Source organism: Rhinolophus sinicus, linkage group LG13 (genome assembly GCF_036562045.2).
Source record: "Rhinolophus sinicus isolate RSC01 linkage group LG13, ASM3656204v1, whole genome shotgun sequence".
NCBI lineage: Eukaryota > Metazoa > Chordata > Mammalia > Chiroptera > Rhinolophidae > Rhinolophus > Rhinolophus sinicus.
Window position 1 is genome coordinate 32217274 of NC_133762.1, and position 22219 is coordinate 32239492.

A 22219-nucleotide genomic window follows, 5' to 3' on the forward strand; every position below is an offset into this window, starting at 1 on the left:
ATATATTGTAAGTGTAGAATACCCGCTGCATGTCAAAAAAAGTGTAAAATAGTTCAATAATATTTTTTATATTGGTTACATGTTGAAACAATAATTAATTTGGATTTCTTGGGTTAAATAGGATATATGGGGGGTGTCAAAAAAATGTGTACAAATAGACACTTTGGTCAACGTTGCTCAAGCAGTAGTTCACCATAATCAGAAGTGTCTGGATGCTGATGGTAACCACTCTGAGCACCTCTTATAATTGCAGAAGTCAAACGTGACTTGTATTCATCTTCTGTTATCAGTATATATTATTACAATTTTAATACAGTTTTCCTTTCTTAAAATGTGCATACGTTTTTTTGGCACCTTCTGTATTATTAAAATTAATTCCACCTGTTTCTTTTCACTTAAAAAAAATGTGGCTACTAGGAAATTGGAAATGATATATGGTACTTACATTCCATGTTTTTTGGACAGTGCTGTCTTAGAGGCAGGCTTGTAGAATCATTCTCAGTGACATTGTGCCTTGTCCCCAGCAAAATCTGCCCAGTAGCCCTTATTGCTGAGGACCACCAGGTTCTGGAAGCATGAGCCATCTTTTCCTCTCTTGACCAGAATGTGAGTCAAATTGGGTCCTCAGAGACCCAGACCAGCTGTTTCTGAAGAGCAGTGGCTGCAGATGCTGTTTTGGTTACTCCGAGCAGTTTCTGCTGATTTGCTGTCGCCAGCATCTAGACACAGCTCCTGTGCTAGGACCTAAGGCTTGTAGTTTCTACCTCTGGGCCCAAAGACAGGCTCCAGAGGGGCCTCTTGGGGCATCCAGTGGCCTTTCTTCCTGCTCTCTATGGTGGCTGAGCTCGTCCCTGGCTAACCCACAGAGCCAGACCCTCTCCTGCCTTGTACCTTCTCTACCTGGACAGGCTGGCAAGCTCCAAGCAGGAGCCCCTGAAACCTTGGGGAGCAGGCAGGACATCTTGCTGTAACCACCTCTATCCCGGGTCACTCCATCTTCAGCCTCAGTCCCACACAGGGCACTTTTTCAGCTGGGGCAACAGGAGATATTTATCCCGAGGGATAGGGGATGTGGGGAGGGGCTGCTATCTCTTTGCTCTGATTCTTAGCCAAGGCCACCCTGAAGCCCACTCAGCAAAGCCACCTTAGCCCTTTGCTCAGAGATACATCCTCTTTGGACCCTGCCAAGGGCAGCTCAAATCCCCTGTCTTCTCAGGCTTTGTTTTGGGGGTGGGTGAGGTTGTGCTGCATCTGTATTCCTCCCTCATTGAGTAGATATTTATTGAGCACCAGCTGTGACAGGCACCATGCTGAGCGCTGGCGATATAGTTGGAAACAAAAGCACTCACCGCCTTGGCCCCCAGAGCTCACTCTAGCAGGGGAGGTGAGCTCATCAAGAAATCACAGAGGACACCTCTTAAGAGCTACTTGGCAAAGGATGCCAGAAACAGACCTGGTCTTTGGTGGAGGGAGCTAGGGCCAGAGAAGGCTTCTCTGAGGACGGAATATTTGAGCTGAAATAGTTGTATTTCGAGAGCTTTGCTTTTGTCCCCATCCAGCTCCTATTAAAGAGCTGGGCTCCAGCTCCCAGCAGAGGGTCCTGAGGATCAGGTAAGCCTGGAAAACATGTATCAGTGTGGCTTGAGGCAGAATTATCTGGATGGAAATTTTTAATGAGAAGTGATTCAGAACATCAGCAGTCCTGGCATGAGGTCTTAAGAGTGGACCAGGCTGCAAATGGGAGAGGGAGACTGGACTGGAACCCATGGTGGGGTGAGGCAAGAGGTTCAAGGTTAAGGGGGTAAAGGGTGACGCCTCCCTTCCGTGTAAGATTCCCACTGCTGTGCAGCAGTGACTTCGTGGATATGTGCAGGTGCACGTTGCGTAGTTGGTGTTTTGATGGACCTTATGTTTCACTGGATCTTGGAAAAGTATCAAATGATAGAGTGCCCTTCATGGGACACCCCATGTTGGAAAGAGTCCTGAACCGGGAGCCCTGGTTCCAGCTCTGATTTTGCCCCCTGGCCCACTGTGTGACCTTGGGCGAGCCCCTTGCTCTCTCTGGAATGTCGCCTCCTCATCTGTAAAATGAGGGGGCTGCACTGGGTGACCTCCCAGCCCACATGCACATCTCAGACTCCAGGACCCTGGGAGTCAATGACGTGCTTGACTGAGCCGTTCCCAGCTGTAGCTGAGAGGTCAAGGTTCAAGCCTGTTATGAAGCTGCCACTCAGATGCTGCCACTTCTGATATTAATTTCTTTTCTCCCCATGAGGCATGGAGGGCTTTATGAAAGACTCCAAGAATTGCCTCTGGCTTTGGGGCTAGCAGCTGGCCCTGAAAGTAAACGGACCTAAAACCCTAAAGCGCCCCCACCCCCAGGCTTTCGGTGAATTGACCCAGATCATCTCTTCAATGAGCAATCTGTGGCTGAACTTGAGAGAACAGGGAGCTGGTGACAAACTTTCATTCTGATTGTCCTTAAAGCCGTGCTCTGCTCCCTTTGAATCCTGACTGCGCTGGCTTTCAGAGCAGAGAAAGCCCTGATTTCATCAGAAGTGCAAGGTCATGGACGTGGGGTTGATCAGTTGTGAGTTGGAATCCTGCAAATCACTGAGTGATTCCAGGCTGCCTCTGTGAGCCCCAGTTTCTTCAACCAAAAAGTGGGGAAAATGCAGTCACCCACCCTCACTAGTATAAGGAGGGTTAGAATGAGTCACATTACATTACATTATATGTAAGCACCTGGCAAAATGGAAAGCTATGTGTAGATTAGTATTATAAAATAATAACAATAATAAATATATGCCTTCCAGATGGAAAAAAAAGTAGAGCTTAGACATGTTATTGCTAATAAAGGTATCCTTCACGTGCACAGTGCTTTAACTTCGAAAATACCTCTCTATGTTCATTATCTGGTTTTATTCTCACTGAGATTTAGGAGGCAGGTATCATTATTCCTGTGTTTCCTCTGACTCATAAAGGAGAAATGGAATGCCCGAGGTCACAGCTACCTAGAGGGACGTAAACCCTGATCGGATTGCCGCTAAGTGGAGACTTTTCCCACCATGTTACACTGTTTGGACTGGACACACAACTCTCAGATCCTTCCTCCCTAGCAACTCTTGGGATAACCACTGTCTCTTTACTGGTAGACATTGGCCACTCAGCACGGTGACCGTTTAGCTAGGAGGGACTTTGAGAGTGGGCATGCACCCCTTTCCTTTTGTGTGGCTGGCAGGACGGGAGTGGGCTTTGAAGAGCTTGGCGGGTGACCCGTGGGCCAGACAGCAAAAGCTTCAGTCTTAGGTAAGTGGGGACTAGACTCAGGGTGAGCTCATAGGTGGGCACGGACAGGGGCTGGCAGCCTGCAAAGGCAAGAAACGCTAGGGAACAAAGTCAACTGCTGGCTTCATGGACTCCTCAAGCAGGCCCAGTGCCGTCCTACGGATACTCTGATACTTGCTCAGCCTTCTCCTACCACACCCCTGCTGGGGTCCACACACGAATTCCTGCTCAAACTTCTTTCCTGCCCATAAGACCTCATAATCAAGGCCTGGAAAAGCTGTTTGGGTGTCCACCAGCTACATCAGTCAGCACCAAAGTTTTGGATTCCTTTCCAGCTAAAAACGAAAATGCCTTTTCCGGGGAAAATAAATAAATAAATAAATAAGCAAGCCAGCCCCCAGAAACAACACCTTATCAGAATAATGAAATTAAATTATAACAGGGCTGTCAGTGACACCATATCTGAGGGTGACAAGATGTAATCTCAGTAAAAACATCAGATCTGTCTGTTTATAGATCTAATAAATTATGTTAGAATTGTGCTCTTATAAATCCGGGCTGTCGAGGAAACCCAACAACTAATTCATCAGTCGCTGGTCGAGAGGTCTGCGTCTCTGTTCCAATTGCTCACCATGCAGATAACAAGGAGCCTTACAGACCGGCTGGTTAAATGTCATTTGTTTCAGAGCTGTAACACGGCACGGATCATTGCTCACACATAGTCACCCAATTATATTAACCTGTGCAGCAATACGGTGTAATGACATGACATTAAGGCAGCCACTTCAGAGGGGTGCCCACTTCCCTCCGCTCCTTGCAGAGGACAACCCAGCCAAGGCTTCTCCCCAGCAGCTCCCTTGTCATTTAACATGTAAAACAAAAGCTCTTGAATAGAAGGAGCAGGGAGTCACTTCTCTCTGGCAGCCTCTGAAATCTGAAATAGTCTAGGCTTTATCCACTGTCAGTTCTGAGGTGCTGGCTGGCTGAGTTTTTCATATAGCCGCTCAATTTTCCCAAAGGACAGGTTTCTCTTCTCCCCTCCCCTCTCCGAAACTCACAATTTCTTGTCTTCCAGTGCAATTCTGGGATTGTCCCTAAAACATGGAACAAACACTGACATGCACTGAAGAGGGGTGAGAGGTGCAGCGAGAGATCCTTATTTACAGAGGTCAGTAACAAGGCAGAGTCTTTCTGGACGATTATGGCATTTGGGGGTATCTAGTGTCCTTTGTCTTGTCAGAGGTACAAGGGGAAGCTGAATAGATCGAGTTGATTCCAGTGCTTTCTGTTTCTCTGTCTCGGCACTATTGACATGTGGGGCTGGATAATTCTTTGCTGTGGGGGTGCCGTTTCTCTGCATCGCTGAATCTTTAGCAGCATTCCAGCTCTCTAGATGCTAGTAGCATCCCCTACAGATGTCTCCAGGCTTTGCCAAATGTCCCCTGGGAGGCCAAATCGTCCCCCGGTTGAGAGTTATTGATCTAAGGCAAGACTTCTACTCTATAAACATTTAGCACATATTCACAGAGCACCATATCTGTGCTGGGTTTGGGGCCCTTTAAGCTGCTCTGGCTCTTTCTTGATAACGGAGAGGCCTGCCTATGAACTCCCAAAGTCTCTGTCCTCCTCAGACAGAGAGGTGGTTCTGCCTCCCAGGCTTTTCAGGTTTGAATCCAGCTTCTCTGCTTAATAGCAGTGAAACCACTCAGCCTTGGTTGCTTCATCTGTGCAATGGGGTATTATAATAACACCAGCCTCACTGGGCTGTTGCGAGGAATACATGATTTACGCAGGTAAAGTACTGAAGGCCTGCACACAGGAAACCCGTGCCACTTGGTGTTAATTTTCATTAAGCCCATTCATGAGGGATCCTGGGGGTAAGTTGTTGGCTCTGACCTCAGGGACAGAGCCTGATCAGGGGTCAAGGCCAGGCAAAGCAGGTGCCCCTGAGCAGAGCTTCCATCGGAGCAAAGAAAATCAAGAAAGCAGCTCATGAGGATGGACTAGGCATAACCTGAGGGGCTCATCGGTTACCACTGCTGGCCGCTTTCAAACAAACAAGTACATAGCATGTTCTTATGTGCCAGATGCTGCTGTTAACTGCTTTTCAAATATTATATCACTTACTCCTCACAATACCCCGATGAGAGAGGGAGATTATGTCATTACCTCCATTTTACAGGTGGGAAGATTGAGGCACAGAATCTTTCTTCTTTCCTTTCTTCGTCTCTTCCTCCCTTTCTTATAACTTGTCCAATGTCATTCATTTAATAAGTGGTAGAGCTGAGATTTGAATCTCAGCAGTCTGGTTCTGGACTCCCCACTCTCAATCATTACATTCTGCTGCTAACTCCAGCTCCCCTCACCAACAGGGATACGAGACTCCTTGCTCTGCTCAGGCTTATTGTGGGGAATAAGGCAAGGCCGGAGGTCTGGAGAGGCCGGGCAGAGAGCTGCCTTTCTCCCATGCTGAGCTTGTTTTCCTGTTTCTAAGTTGGTCACACTTGCTTTGTCTTCTCCATCTTTCCATTGAAATGCTTATGAAAACACACAGACACCACCGTGTTTAGCAGCACTCGAATCCTGGACTATTAGATCAGTGATATGTACATAATTTCTACCAGCTAAATCTCAGATAAGGTCTTGAGGCAGAAAGTGGGGCCACAGGGGGGAAAAGCGGGAGGCAGCCTCAATTTCCCCAGCTCAGTTCCATGGGAATTGTGTTCTGAGGAGTTCAGAGTCCTCCCTCACCCACCCCAGCAATACTCTCCCACCAGTACTGTAATGCCGCTGGGGTGGAAGTGCCTAAGGGTAGATGATGGATATCCTGGGATGTGATGTTTGTTTTGGGAGGGATTGACCCTGGGACACACATAGGGGTTCAGGTATTGGAGTTTGAATTTACGCTTTACACAGATTCTTCAGGAATATGTGACCTTTTCGTTGTAACATGACCCGGTGGCTGGCTTATGAGACAGCCTCACTCTCTACAAGCCATCAGATTCACAGTAAATCTGAGACTGAAAAACACTGGAAAGTTGGAGAGAGAATTAGAGGATGTCATATGAGCCAGCTCGCTGGCTTACATTTTGGGTCCAAGCATTCAAATAGCAGCCAGATGGACGGTGAAGAGGAACCAAAGAAATCTCATTTTGTTTACCAGAAAAATCTTATGACTGACACAGACTTTACCTCCCTCCCTCCTCCCTCCCTCTCTGATCAAGGATGAATGCGAGTAAATAGAAAAAAAAAAAAAAAAGAAACCCTGAGAAAATCACCACAAAACAAAGAACGTAGTACTCACAATGCACAGAAAACTTACTTTTGAAAAAGACTGATTATAGTAAACTGAAGAACATTTTAGAACATATCTAAATTTGTCTTTTCAGCAAAATTCAGGGAAACGTGCAATTTATGATACAGGAAATGAAAAATGAGCCGATGATACACCAATATAAGATTTGAAGAGAGCAAGTGGAGAGGAGTTAGAAATGAAATAAAAGATAAACTCCAAAAGGACTAAATATAAAGAAACAAAATTAACATCAACATTAGATGCAGCACAGAGCTGAACTGGCAATGCAGAGAAAATAGAGTCAATCATCACTTAATCTCTATTTGCCTCGGTGTTATTATTGTCTGTTCAATGGAGATTAACAGTGGCACCTGCTTCAGGGAGTTTATTTGAGCAGTAAATGAAATAAAAACATATAAAGCACTTGGAATAATATCTGGGATGAGGCATGTCTTTAATAAATATTAGCCATTATCTTTCCAATTACAAACCTAATATAAAAAACTAATATGATCACAAAATAAACGGTTTTAACTGTGAATTTGAACTAATAACAGGTGAGGCAGACGTTGGCCTTGAAATCAGAAATCTTGGATAAATTTGAAAAGCTCCAGCACAATGTAAGAGAAAAAAAGCAAAGCTATTAAATATATAAAAGACAGAAAATGGGACTTCAACATAGAGATCATTGCTTTTCCCAAAGAAGAGATCCCTGGGTATATTCTTTCATACATATGAAATACTTTAAAATATTTCCAAAAATTTTTCCAACATAAAAACAAAATTTCAGAAGAGATGAGAACAACAGATGAAGTAACAACTGCAGACGAACTAGAAGAAAACTTTTCTCAACCCTCAGAAAAATCTAAGCATTTGAATGGGATTCCATAGACAATTTAATTTGGAAAACTTTGCTTCTATCTCCCTCTTGGAGAGTAGAAATGCCCAGTGCATGTTTTCCTTGGAACCCCAGCTTGGTAAAGACTGACCTGTACATATCCAGGTTTGCTAGAACCTAGCTGATCTGGCTCTTCGTTGCAACTTTAATCGTGTCAGTTTCTTCTCGTCCGCTTACTCATCCTCCTCCAGTCACAGTGTCCTTCCTCTTATTCCTTGGATATACCATGCGTGCTCTCAGTTCAAGGTCTCGCCATATGTGGTTCCCTGTCTGGAATGCTCTTGGCCAGATAGCCACGTGACCAGCTCCCTCACTCCCTTCAGGTTTTTACTCAAATGTCACCTTACTAAAAGGTTCCCTGTGACCCTATTGAAATTGTCATATCCAACTCCCTATACCCTTCCTCAGATTTATCCTCCTCCTAGCATGTGTCATCATCAGAAATCCTCTGTTTTTTATTTATTCATTTTATTTATCATCTGTCTCTTCACTAGAATGTCAGCTCCATGAAGGCAGATTTTTGATTCTGTTCCATTGCCTGCTGTGTCTAGATCAGTGTGCTTTACGTACAGTAGGTACTCAACAAATATTTGTTGAATACATGAATTAGTAAACGAGTGAACCCAGGCATACAGGAAGAAAAACAGCTTTCCTATGAAAGACAAAGATTAGATTGTTTTCAGACTTTGCCACAATTCTGAAAACTACAGGACAATGGGACAATATCTGTGGAATTTTGAGAGGAGAAAAAGTATGACTCAAAAACACACTGTTCTCAGCCAAGTTGTTCATTTCTGAAGGCAACAGAAAAATGTATATGCAAAGTGTACCATTTATGAGCCCATCCTGAAATACAAAAACAAAGCAAATAAAATCCTTGAAGGTATACTCCACATCAAAGTTGGAGACACAGCAGTGGGTAAATCAAGACATAAAGTCAAAGTAGTGAATATTAAAACAGGCTAAACATAGAACTGAGTCTATTATTTTATTTTAATAACCATAAATATGGTTACTGAGCAGTGCAATTATCTAAAAACAATTATTGGAAAAGATGAGCATAATATAAATAAAATTAATAATCTGGGTCTAAAAATTCTAGGTTATATCAATAAAAACATGAAAGTGGGTTAGGAAGGAATTGGGGGTAAATTTTAAAATGCTTATTTACTCCTCTCATAGAAGAGGAGTCAACAAAAATGATTTAATTTATTGCATTGATGAACAAATACTGTTGCAAGTACAGTTTTTACAAGGAAAAGATAATCACTTAGAGGACTATAAGAAAATTTTATAATCTTCAATTAACCAGAGGAGAAATAAAGTACAGATTTTATGGGAATATTTTTGTATATTATTACTAGTGCTTTTTTATATTTTGAAAGTTTTTCAATATTTAGGAACTAGGCATAGTGCTGATGGAAAACACAACTAATGGCAAAAAACAAACAAACAAAAAAACAGAAACCCACAAAGAACAGAAAGTATAAAATAGCAATGTAGTAAGACCTAGAATTCTGGGTCTTTAAATCGAATAAACTTTAATACAAACTATAAAGACATTTAGATTGGATTAAAGCAAGCAAGTAAACAACAGAAATCAAGATTTAAGCCTAACTCAAAATGACACAGAAAGACAAGATAGAATTTAATGTAAAAAGCATTAAGCTAAAATAATTTTATTTTAATAAGGAAGCAGTCAATAATAAGAAAAATAATAGTTATGAGTCTTGAGGTGCCAAATAACATAATATTAAAATTCATAAAATGAACACTGTTAGCAATACAAAGGAAAGTGATGAAACACACTAGTGGCAGAGACATTTAATATACCTCTCTCTGTCTTTGACAGATCATGTAGATAAAATATAAGTGAGGATCCTGATGAATTGAGCAATATGTATTTTTTTTGGTCTACATCTATCACATCAAGGGCTTCCTTGATACTTGGAGATTTAGATAAAAAATTTCCAGTTCCTACTTCCGCGTTGTAGGACTGTCAGATGGTCCCTAACTAAAAGCTACTAACCTCTCCTCCTCCTGCTCCTCTTGCCTTTCTTTCCTATGATCTTTACAAAGGTTTCCATGAAAAATCCACGTAAGCGATATTTCTGGGTTTAGTAACTCTATAGAATATTTTGGTGTGTGCGGCATGGCTCATTGTTCAGTGCTCTGCCCATCCCTCCACCTGCTACTTTCATTTTCTTTTCCACAAGCTCATACCCCCATAAATGTTAGGATCCTTGGAAATAGATCTGGTCCCTCTGGCAGCAGCCCCTATGAATCCAAATTGCTTCCCTTACCTTCCTTAGAATTCTGATAAGTAAAACCTTTTCATGTCTTTAGAAAATTATTATTATTGATAACATAATTGCCTTCAGATTTTTTAAATGTGAATTCCTCTATGTAAAACATTTTTGAGCATACAGTTTCAATATAAATATATTTTAAAATTATGTAGACATACCACTGTACTAAGATATTGAACTCTGTGCTCTTTAGACTAATAGTCTCTATCCTTTTTACTTACACATCTCTGTGTTTAAAACCTTTTCAAGCATATACTTCCAATGTGTGCATATTGTTAATAATATTTTCTACAATGCTAATATAATATAGAAACATACATAAAAATAGAGGTTAAAAGGGACAAGATAAAAATAAATACTAAATATGGGTTCTAATATGTTCTTCCTTAGATAATCCTGTCCTCCTCTGTGATTCACATCCTAATGGAGAGACTATGTGCTAGAGAAAAAGCTTCTTTTCAAGAACTCTTGATATAGTAAGACAAATTGATCATATATCAGTAATTTGAATGAAAAACATCAGTAATTTCCCTAAAATAAAATTTGCGTAAGTCAAATTCTCTGAATACGATATAATAAAAGTAGGAAACAATAAGAAAAGAAGAGGTTAGAGGGAAAATATTTAATTAATGGAAAGGAAAACAAAACCTTAGAGAGAACCTAAAATAGCAGTCTGGGTATATTTAGATGAAAAGAATGAGGACTTTATTTAGCAAACTTAAGGAATATGGTTAAAGCTGTACTCAAAGGTAAATGCATTTCCTTAAGTGAATTCACTGTTAAAATAAGAAAGAATACAAAAATCTGAAAAGCATTTTATTAAAGAAATTAGGGGAAAATGTGCATTTTGGGAAAATAGGTACAAAGTAATATTTAAGGGCAAAAGCAGAAACTAGTAATTTAGAAAGTAAAGATACTGTAAAATTGACAACTAAACTCAAGAGAAGTCCCATAGATGCCAATAAAATCTCTTTCATAACTAATAAGAACTCAAAATATATGTATAAAGCATTAGAAGTGAAAAAGGTATTTAACATCATAAAGATAGTCTTTAAGACTGATAAACCAATAACCAAACACAGGTGGTTTTATAGGTACATCTTTTCTTATTTATAATATAATTTTTTAATTTCATAATAAATTGTTTCAGAGCATAAAAAGAAAAGCAAAATTAGCTTTTTCATGCCAAAATCATATAAAGATAGGACTCTCAAGACCAATCTTACTTTCGAATGTAGTTATCAAAAAATATGAAATGCCAAGTCTAATATTAAGAAATAATACACTGTGATCATGTAAGATTTATTTTAACTTAAAATTAGGAAATCTATACTAAACAAATTAAATTTCTACCTGTCTGTTACTGTGTTATGTGAAAATGCCTGGGTGCATTCTTCCTGAAGGTGAAGAGTATGTTTGAGATTGTCTACCCTAATATTGTCTGTCTCTGTGATATATGACAGATACACTTTCATATTCTCAGGGACTGAGAATCCTGAGATAACCACAGAGAAGTTAGCAGTCGTCCTTCAGGGGAGCTGAGCACAATGAGAGAGGCTCATGGTATTCGTATGTAGCCATTATAACACAGAAGAAGCCGTGGCTTCATATGTGAGTCCCCATTGAAAGCCACAAAAGCCAACATTCTAAATTATTGGCATTGATTTGTAACGAAACTACTCACAGGGCAACTCCTTATAGTGTGCTACAGGGGGAGAAGCAGCAGGGACTTGTTTATTTAACAATGGCCAGTGATTTTCTAAAGTAATGTCAGTGGAGCCAAGAAGTCAATTATTATAATGTAAGAACCGGTCAAATGTAAAACAAAACAAAACAAAACATAAAAGCCAATATTACTATCTTGATGAAGATTATGGAATAATTTGGTAAGATTCAATGTCTTATTTCTAATTTAAAAATATCTTAGTTAACATCAGTTTAAAGACTCTTTATTCAACAGAATTTTGGCCTTAAACTCATATGAGTCAATCCATATATAATGGTGAAGCACAAAAGGCATTTTTATTGAAATCAAGACTAAGATAAGAATGCACCTCTACCAGTAAAAGCCAGAAACATGTCCCTAATTGTGACAAGCATAAATGTCTCCAGACATTGCCAAATATGCCTAAGGGGCAAAATTATCTCCAGTTGAGAATCACTGTTCTAGAAGTTCTAGTAAATGCAATGAGACAATGTAATTTTTAAATATAAACGGTAACTATTGAAAGAGAATTGTCATTACTTGCAGAAGAAAACTTAGGAAAACTTAAGAGAATTAACTAGAATATTTATTGGGAGTAATAAAAAAAAGTATTCATTAAGGTGGCTGGATATGGAATAAATGTACAAAAAAAAAGATCCAAAATTCCAACAGCAACCAGATAGAAAATATAATGCATGAAAATATTTCATTCCAGGCACAACAATAATAGAAAATATTGAGTAATAAACTCACCATAATATGTATTGGAATACCTATGAAGGAAACATACAATTTTATTTAAGAGAGTGTTCTTGGACTCACTTCTAGAGTGATCCTTTAAAATTGAAAACATGTTATTTATTGATTAACACTGTCAATGGCTTCCCATTGCCTTCGAGATAAAGACCTAAGCCTGTGACATGCCCACTCTGGTCCTTGCTGATCCATGTGCATTTATTCTTGCTCACTCTCTGGGCTTCAGGACAACCAGGATATTTAAATACAATATCACATCCAGATTTGCTCTTCTTCAGCCTGTACACCCCTAAACATTCATCTTATATAACATAGTTTTCAGTCCCTTGACCATTTGCATTATTCTTCTCCATATAGTCCATTAGCCAAACAAACTCTCTCTTTAAAGTGTGGGGTCTAGAATTGAGTGCAGTACCCTAAGTATGGTCTGACCAGAGTATAGTATTGTACCCTCCCTTGTCTTAATATTTTACTTGTATATTCAATAACTTTTCTGGAATGCAGATGGACCTGCATTTAATTCCTGGCTCTACCTATGTTAGCAAGATACATAACCTCTTTGAGCCTCAGTTTCCCTTTTCAGAAGACAGGAATAACAGTGGTTTCTCACAGTGCTGTTAATAGTAGTACATAGTGCTTGTTCTTTTGCCATTTTGTGTTCCAGGTAGTCATGTCCTAAGTCTCCCAGTATCCTTTCCCCTTCACCCCATGGCCACTGTCCCCATGGTGTCTCTGCTGAGCTGCTGCTGAAGCTGACTTGTTGGATCCCATGCCTCCATCTGTTCCCCTTCAAGTTCTCTTTGCAGAGCAATCTTTGTAAAACATGGGTTATATATGACTCCTCTTTCAGTACCTTTGATGGCTCCCCACTGACTCCCAAAAGTTCAAACTTTGTATCTGTAGTTGGGCAGTGTGTACCTTTGCAGAATCATCTCCTACTCTTTCCCTCAGGGCCTCCCACACCCCAGTCTGGCTCAGAACCTACATGGCTTGTTAAGACATGGCCTGAGAGAGGAGCTATTTCTACAAGGGCCATCCTGCTAACTGCCCTCCTGTAGGAGGATTTTTTAACCAAGAGAGAAAAGATCATAACTGAATGTCTTGCTTTGGAGAGGCACCAAACTGCTTCTTACCAGAGAGAGGGGCCAAGGTTAATGCTGATGGATTGGCTGGGAACCATACAGATTCCAGGAGGATTTCTCTCCCAGAGCCAGAGAACCAGCCCTGGGGCTCTGGAAGCCCCTTTTCTGAACAACAGCCTCCCCCAACCCAACACCTCATTGGTCATGGCCACTTCCATTTCACGGTCAATTGGCCATAATTTCAATTATGTAGGAAGCTTTTATTTTACATGCAAATTCCAAAATGACTCAGAAATCTGTGGAGAGGCCTAGGTATAAAGGGCCAGGAGTTTAAACTTGGGAGGTGGGAGTATCCCCACATTCTACATAACTATTCCTACTGGCACAGCACACTCAGAGGTTGTTTGTGAGCAATGATTATTGAGAAAACATGGGCAGTAAAGTGTCTGGAACATAGCAGATACTAAATATTATGTCATCTAACTTTCTTTATTTTTTTGTTAGCTATTCAGTTTGCTAAATATACATCTAAGACATTACATGTATATCTTAAAACACCTTCTTATCAATACAGTCACAAATAAAAAAAATATTTTTTTGGTCAGGCTAAGAATCTTGAGTTTTGATTTGGAAATCAAGGCCCTGATTCAAGGGAGAGGGTTTTAGCCTCAGATGGGATGAGCTCCTTCCTCCTGGTCTCTGCCTTTGACTTCAGCTGACAAAGCAAACATGAGGCAGAGTGGCTGCAAAGCAGGCGGGCCAAGGTTTGGCCCCCTGAGGAACTCAAATGAATGGCATTTGAGGACCTAGGGATGAGAGAGAGGTTCTCAACCTTGTACATTAGAATCACCCAGGCAACTTTTAAAAGCCCTAGTTCCCTGAATGAGAACTTCTGCGGGTGGACCCCGGGCTTCAGGGACTTTTCAAGCTCCCTAGGGACTCTGGTGTTCAGCAGAGGTGGAGAACCAACATCCTTCTCTCCGCTGAGAAGGATTCTATGAATGCTGGTGTGATGCTATCTGCAATGAGAAGGAAGTGACCTCACATAAGCTGAGCACCCACTGTGCTTCAGACACTGTGCTGGGCAACTTTCCTTACACTGAAACTTCATAACAATGCCGTGAGGTGTTAGCATCGCCATTTCCAGGTGAGGAATCAGCAGCTCACAGAGCAAAGTGACTCGCCCAGTGTCACTTAAACCCAAGGAAGTGGTGGGGTCAGGAGATAAAGCAGATCTTTGTGGCTCCCAAGCCTGTGGGCTTTCAGTGTCATCAAGGTATATGTACTAGGAGAACGGACCCAACCAGGCCATGTCCGGGGTGGATTTTTGGCTATCACTTCCCTGTCCTAAACTGATTGGAACAGTGTTTATGCTTTTTCCTGTCCCCAGAAAAAAAAGCATGTGATGAAATAAGGGCTGAGATACAGGAAGTAGATATGCATTCTCATTCCTGATATTACTGAATCTTCTACAATAACATGAGGACTCCACACATCTGCATTACGTGCAATTCTGCGTGACACTAACATGCACAGACACTTTCACTCACATCCAGGATCAAACACACACACATTTGCACTGGGCATTAAATAAATACTTATGGGGAGTCTGTATATGCCAGGCGCTGGACGTGTGTACCTTATGCCTGACTGTATAGGGAGATGGTTTATTAAAGAAGAAGTTACATGTATCAGCTCTGAAGATAGAGGACCTGGATCTTGGGCCCAGTTTCCCAGCTGTGTAAACTTAGCCAAATCAGTTAGGTTGAAATTTTTTTCTTTTCCTGCCCTTACAAGAATTTATATACACACATCTCTCCAGGTGTAGAGCTAAAAGAGAGAGCTGGGGGGCAGTTTGCAGGCCAGTGTCCTCAGAGTCTCTCTCTGAAGTTGGCTGAGGCTCCATGGCGGCAGCTGTGTCTGTCCTGATCTCTCTCATGCAGAGGTGTCAGCTTCCACGGGGATCAGGTATCAAGCCAGGACTGGCCAAGGCCAGCCAGAGGAGACCTGGAGGCGAGGGGTGTCATGCGGGTGTGTAGCAGGTGCGGGCATAAGCTCCAGTTGCCCCCACCTTGACTCTCTCTGATGCCTTGAGCAGTGGGGGCAGGTGTGGGCATCCTTTCTCCCTCCTGGAATTTGCCTGGCTGCCCTGAGGGTTGAGGTCTTGCCTGCACCTTCTCAGACAGACAGATGGACATCCAGGGAGGTAGCTCAGTGCTGGGGTAGAGAGCATGGGCTCTGGCCTTGGATCCATCGGGGTGACTCTTAGCCTGCGCTATGCTTAGCTCACGGCCTGGTGCACAATTACAGATCTCAGATGTCGACTGAATCGACTCCTTTATTTCAATACTCAGGCTTGGTCATTTTTCTTGCTTTAGTCTTTTAAAAAGAAACACACTGATCTAGAGAATGTTTGGGCCTATCAGACAGCCATTTCCTCCTTGATGTCACTTTATCAAGGCCCGACAGTGTAGACAAAGTGTGCCAGGTTGAACAGAGGGACTTAGACCCTTTGCCCAGAGTCCCCAGACACCCTTAGGGAACCACTTAGGCAGAACAGCTACACCAGCATGGGCCAAGGAGTCAGTGGACCTGAAATTGAGTCTGGATTCCACCGCTGTACAAACCTGGGGAAGTTACTTAACCAAAGTGAGCCTCACCTTCCTCCCCTCTGCTTTGAGAAATGGTTTCAGATAAAGTGTGTTGTAAACCATTGATTTTTAAGGTGTCTAGTTCTTTCTGACACCCAAAACAAGGTCAAATTCTCCTGTTAGAGACGTTCACAAAATAATGTCCTTTCCCCGTAAGCCTCATCCCTGTATCATTGTATATTTATTTGTGAGATGATTTGAACTACTGCTTTTGAATATGGGCTTTGTGGAACAAGAACTTTGTCTAACTTGCTCATTGCTGTAAGTCCAGGTTAGCCCAGAGTCTGGCACATAATAGGTGTGCCGCAAACATTTGCTGAAGGATGAACTCAGCAGTGGCCAAGCTCATGCAGTCACACTCAGTGATTTAAAAAGTGGTCTGCACCAAGAGTTCCTGGGGTATCATGTCCACAGACATTCCAGTAAATTGACCCATTTCACAGATTAGGTAACAAGCCTCCTTGCCTCCCAACTGAGCTGCCTCAGAAGGAGGAAGTTAGTCTTCCTTCTACCCTGGAAGGGAGGCCCATTCACATGGGGCTTGGAAGGGAGGTGGGAAAATCAGGGCTTGGAGAAACTGTGTGTGGACTCCTGTCTTCCCAGCAGGGCCATTGAACCAACAGGGTGCTGCAGGGACAGCATTGTGTCCAGGGACAGAGCCTGGGGCTAAGAGTCAGGAAGCAGAGTCCTATAGATGTAGCCGCAGGGCCACAGGTGAAAATCTGGACATCTCAGATGACATCACCCAATTCTCATAAGGATGAAATGAGATCATGCCATTTGAGCATCAAGTAACAGTAGCAATGGATTAGAACACGTTGAATAGAAGAACAATCTCTGAGTCCACAAGGTCGGAAAAAAATAAATGAATACATAAATAGATGGGGAGAAGGGAAAGCTCTTTTCATGGTGTTCTTACAGCAGAATACTACCTGGGAAATGTACAAGACATGATGGATTTAGAAAAATCACCATTTACCCATCATTCCAGTAGTAACTGATTTAGGCAAGAATCATTGATAGAGAGTAAACCACGTGAGTGCAGGGGTATTTACATATCTCAAAGTATCTCTCCACACATGACTTATGGGTAACAAAGAGAAAATAATATCTTTACAGTGGAGAAAGCCCTGTCACCACGTTAACCACGTGATTGAGGTCAATACGTCACCAATAATGGGACAGATACGACACCAGGAGAAGGACACATCACTTCTGTGTTATTTCAGCCCAAAATTCACAACCTGAATCTAACCATGAGGCAACAGACTGAGGGCCCTTCTACAAAATAACTGGCCTGACCTCTTCAAAAAATTTCAAGGTCATGAGAGACAAAGAGAGGCGATCCTAAATGGAAGGAGTTTGGAGAGACATGACAAGTAAATACGATATGGGATCCTGAACCAGACTCTGAAATGAAGAAAATAAATGACTGTCAAGGGCATTAATGGGAGAACTGGCAAAATTTGAATATGGACCAGAAACTAGATAATAGTATTGCATCTATTAATTTCCTGATCTTGGCCGTTGTGCTGTGGTTATGTCAGAGAATGTCCTTGTTCTTAGGAAATACACCCTTGAAGTCTTCAGGAGACAGGGGGAAGTGAGATAATGTGTCGGAGGCCTTGGCTCCAGGCATAAGTGGAGGCTGGATACAAAGCTCTTTTCTTGGGTGTTCCCAGGAAACATTCTCCTGGCTGGAGGAACTCAGTCATGTGACTTGTGCTGCCATGTCCTGTGGATGGATATGAGCTGTCTAGAATTTGCCCTCAGGGCTACATCACCCACCTGACTGGAAAATGGGGGTTCTGGTCCATCCCAGTCCCCAGGTCTTCCCTCCCCTACGCCATCAGCTCCCCATCACTCAGAGAATGTGCTTCTGTTTATGTATTATCTATGCTCCCAGTCAAATCCCACTAGAAAATACATCGAAACAAAATTAACGTGACAGGGAAATGGATATTTGAATGAAGCTTCTGCTTAAAGCAATAATTTATCATGTTCCATCGTACATCTCCACAAAACCAGGATCACGGGTGGTTTAGCTGAAATGAGGGAATTCATTACTCCCCGAAATGTCTCTGGGACTCATTTCACAGGGGTTAGGGATTGTGGGGAATGAACGAGGGAACAGATATCGACCAAGCCCCCCAAACCTGTCGGACGCTATCAGGCTTTTTCCACGTACAGACCCATTAAACCCTCCGATACTCTGAGATAATTACCAGTGCCTGACTTCACAAATGAGGACACTGGGACTCTGGGAGCCTGAGGGCCAAGCCTGAGGTCACCCAGCTAGGAAGTGATGGGCCAATTTTTTTGAGGGGGGAAGAATCACCACCATCCTCATCAAGGCTAGAATGGGCTACCTCACTCCCTGCATAGCTTCCTGACCTACTGCGTGTTTCCCCGAAAATAAGACCTAGCTGGACCATCAGCTCTAATGTGTGTTTTGGAGCAAAAATTAATATAAGACCCGGTATTCTATTCTATTCTATTCTATTCTATTCTATTCTATTCTATTCTATTCTATTCTATTCTATTCTATTCTATTCTATTCTACCCAGTCCTGTCTGGAAGTCTGGTCTCTCCTTGCCCCCAGATGGAGCAGCTTTATGGAGTATCTAGCAAATGACCCATGACCCAGTTCAGCCTGAGCACACTGGTCCTGCTGGGAGAATCTGGGACGCCCTGTGGGACCTAGGGTGGGGGCAGTTGGTGGGAAGAAAGCCACCTGGGCCTCCAGGCAGTGAACACCTTATTAGGTTGTGTCTCTCCTTCATAATTTGAGGGAGGGCTGTGAGTCAACCAGAATTTGCAGCAATCAATGATTCAATGTGATGGCATAGAAAACTGGACACAGAGTTTGGGAAGTATTCGGGACCATAGTTCACAAATTTTAGCATGCAAAAAAAAAATCATACAGGGATTTTTATCATCCATTCAGATTGCTAGGCCACACCGCCAGATGATTCCGTGGCAGGTCTGGGGGAGGCCCAGAATTTGAATATTTTACAAGCCTCTGGGGTAATCTCAGTGCAAGGGGTTTGAGAAAGACTTCATTATTGTGAGATGTGCTTGCTCACAGGGGCCAGCTCTGAGCTCTAGGCACATGCCTAGACTTATAATCCAACCATCTCCGGCTTCTGGGCACTTGGAGACCGGTTTCTGATTGGGTGCAGGTTTGTGGAAGAGCATGAGTCACTGTTCTCTGATGGGTGGTGGTAGGGATTCGATGACCCTTTGGCCTGGCTGGGGAGTAGCTAATGGCACTATAAGCAACAGAGAAATAATGAAGGCTTTCTCATTTTATAAAAGTTGCTTTGAAATCTAATTAGAATAGGAAAGTTGAGATCTCGGTCTATTTTTAAAGAAAGCATGCGTTCAACAGGGATAATCAATATTGGAGCTGCGAGCTGCCTGTTCGCCTTCACTGGGGGAGGCAATGAGCTTCCTTTGGGAAGAAAGGGATGATTATGGGATGAGTGGAAGGAGAAGGAGGGGATGAGAGTTAGGGACAGACGAGGCTCTACTGATGTGGAGAACAGTTAAGGGCAGAGCTGGGGAAGGTCATGAAATCGCCAGACCCTCTGAAATGCCCCATCAGACACCAGAGTGGGCAGCTGCACTGTGGATGGTGTGTGGCCTCTTCCATTAGATTAGAGGAAGCAAATACACCTTATTTTGACTGTCGAGGACAGAGAGCTGTGGGGGTGGCTTAGTGTAAAAAAGCGTGAGTGTTTGGAGCCAGACCCTAAACTGAAGCTCAGTTCTGCTCACTTACTCACTTGTGACTTGACAAATCTTGCAACCTTTCTAAGTCTCATTTTCCCCATCTGTAAAATGGTGATCATAATACTGACCTTGAGAATGATCAAATGGTGTTATAATAGCAATAATAGCTAACATGTATGGAGCATTTATTTACTGTGAGCTTTATGTGCATGCATTATTTCAGTGGGTCTTACAACAACCCTAGGAAGTTCAAGGAAAGAGCAGGACTTGCTGCATTAAATGCAAATAAAGCATTCAGGATAGTGTCTGGTACAGAGTAGGTGCTCAATTAATACTTATTCCCTTGCCTTCCGGGGAGGCGGGTGCAGTAAGGAGGCTGGTTTTCGTAGAACCGAACTTCCTATCTGTTGCACTTCCCCAGCAGGCAGTGAAAATGGATTGCTGAAGTCTCATGAGCCAGAGCGAGGCTTCCAGAACCACAGGTGGGGTATCTCAGATCCTGGGGCTGCCGAAAGCAGAGCAGGCAGATTTGGTAGTGCCTGCATGAGCCAGCATGCACAGAACCCGGAGACGCTCACGTGACAGCTATGGGGCCGCTTCCCAGGATCATCCCACCTCGATTTGCCTTCCCTGAAGAAAAGTAACGCAAAAGGCCATTTTTCACTTTTAAATAGCTTTCATTCTATGTCTTAATAAATGTGCGTTTGTTGATTTGTGTAAGCATGATGTGGGAAGTCTGCAAATGGATGTAATCTGCACGGAGGGCACGTGTAAGCACCAGTGAGCACTTTTGAATAATGAATCCCTCCCGTAAAAGACGGACGCTATTCATAATAATTCCTTGCTTTTCTCATTTTGCCGCGTACAGTAGCGATTAATCAATTTGCAATGTTATGTCACCCGCAACAAATTGCTAGCACCAAGACAAATTTATTGCTTTATGATAAAAGAACTTGTTTAGGTAGAAATAAATTAAATTTGTGGGGCTGTTTTTGGGGTCTGACGTTCACATGGGTTTGAGGTGACCCACAGAGAGTGGGCTGGGGAGGTGAGAGGTCCAGGGGACTCCTGCACTGCCCTGGCACCCCGGAGAGAAGGACCAAAGCGAGAGGGCGTTTGCTCAGGGACTGACCCCCCAGGCAGCTCTGAGGGAGGCAGGACTGTGGTGAGCTTGCGGTGGTTCTTGGAACGTCTACTGGGCTCTCCTCGTCAGTTAAGTGTAGTTGAGAGCTTTGCACAGAGAGGTTTGGACAATCGGCAAGGCTCCAGGAAATCACACCCTCTTCTCCTTCTATACTTCACCTGAACGATAAGATCCTGATTTACCTCGAATTGGCAGAAGGGAACCGACATTATAGGAACCCCGATAATGGGGTTCAGAGATCGAGGGGGACAGAAGCCCTGGTGCTTCCATTTCCTGGGACTGCTGGTATATTAAAATGTTGGGGGTGGGGGGGAGAAAGGCCAAAATGGTGTCACCAAAATTGTAGTGATGTAAATGTTACATTCAGCAAATGAACGCTTTTAACACACACACAAGTTAATTCCGTAGAAGGGTGTCGTTAACACAAACACTGTCAAAAACTTCAATTTGAGGCCCTTCATAGAATAAAGGCCAGGCTGGATGGATCCCCCCTCCCCCCCATGGCGAGAGTGCCTTGGGGACATGCAGTCCCATTCCTCTCTATCACATTCATAGAAAAGCAGCTTAGGGAGGGGAAGCATTTTGCCCAAGGACAGAATAAGGGGGTGCTGAGAAGCATCTGACTTCCGGACATCACACGTTTGTCATTAAGTTATACTCCCATTAATTTGGAATCTGAAGTAGAATCGGGCTGATGCGTTAATTCTGCTCTCCCCAACTCACACTCTCTCTCTCTGTCTCTCTGGACAGGGTTGTTTTTTTTTTTTCTTAAGCAATCTGATAGTCTAACGTGATTTGTGAAAAGTGGGTTTCAGTGAGGAAGAACGTGAGTTCCATCGCCCACGAAAGTGGATTTCTCTGCCCCAGCTCATCAAAATCCATTCCTTTCTGCTCTCAAAGCAGGCGCTGGGACCCCTTCCTGGAATACCTTGATACACCCTCTCCACTACCAGGGAAAGCACCCCAATGACTTTCTTGGGCTATGGTCTCTGTCATCTTCATCTTATTTCAGTCTTTAGGGATGGGGCATGAAGGCCTCCTGCCTGCTCAGGCTTCTGCAGCCTTTCTGCAGTATCTGAGCAGCCTCTTGGAAGCCCCCCAACCTCAAGGCCCACATCCAGAACCCTGTGAACAATGGGGAGCAGGCGACTCCAGCCCTTTGCCAGGACCCCTTTCCACCACGTTGCGGCTGGAGGAGCCCAAGGGGTGCATGGCAGCCCCAGGGGTTGCTGGACTCACCTGGTGACGGCTCCTTTGTCTTCCACTGTGCCTGCTCGCCGGTCTGCAGGCGGTCCAGGTCCTGGCTCGGGCGGCCAGCACCCCTCATGCGCCTAGCCAGGTCTTCCCACTCCCTGG

The 22219-nt window shown here is 43.1% G+C and overlaps 1 long non-coding RNA gene across 2 annotated transcripts in view; it reads right to left on the bottom strand.

The window, feature by feature from the left end:
* The window catches only part of LOC109456658 (uncharacterized), a 70254-nt gene extending 48044 nt beyond the window's left edge, over positions 1-22210 (bottom strand). For both annotated transcript variants that reach the window (XR_012491477.1, XR_012491478.1), the window contains exon 1: positions 22103-22210. This is a non-coding gene — a long non-coding RNA (uncharacterized LOC109456658). The remainder of the gene's footprint in view (positions 1-22102) is intronic.
* Positions 22211-22219: the final 9 nt, after the last annotated feature.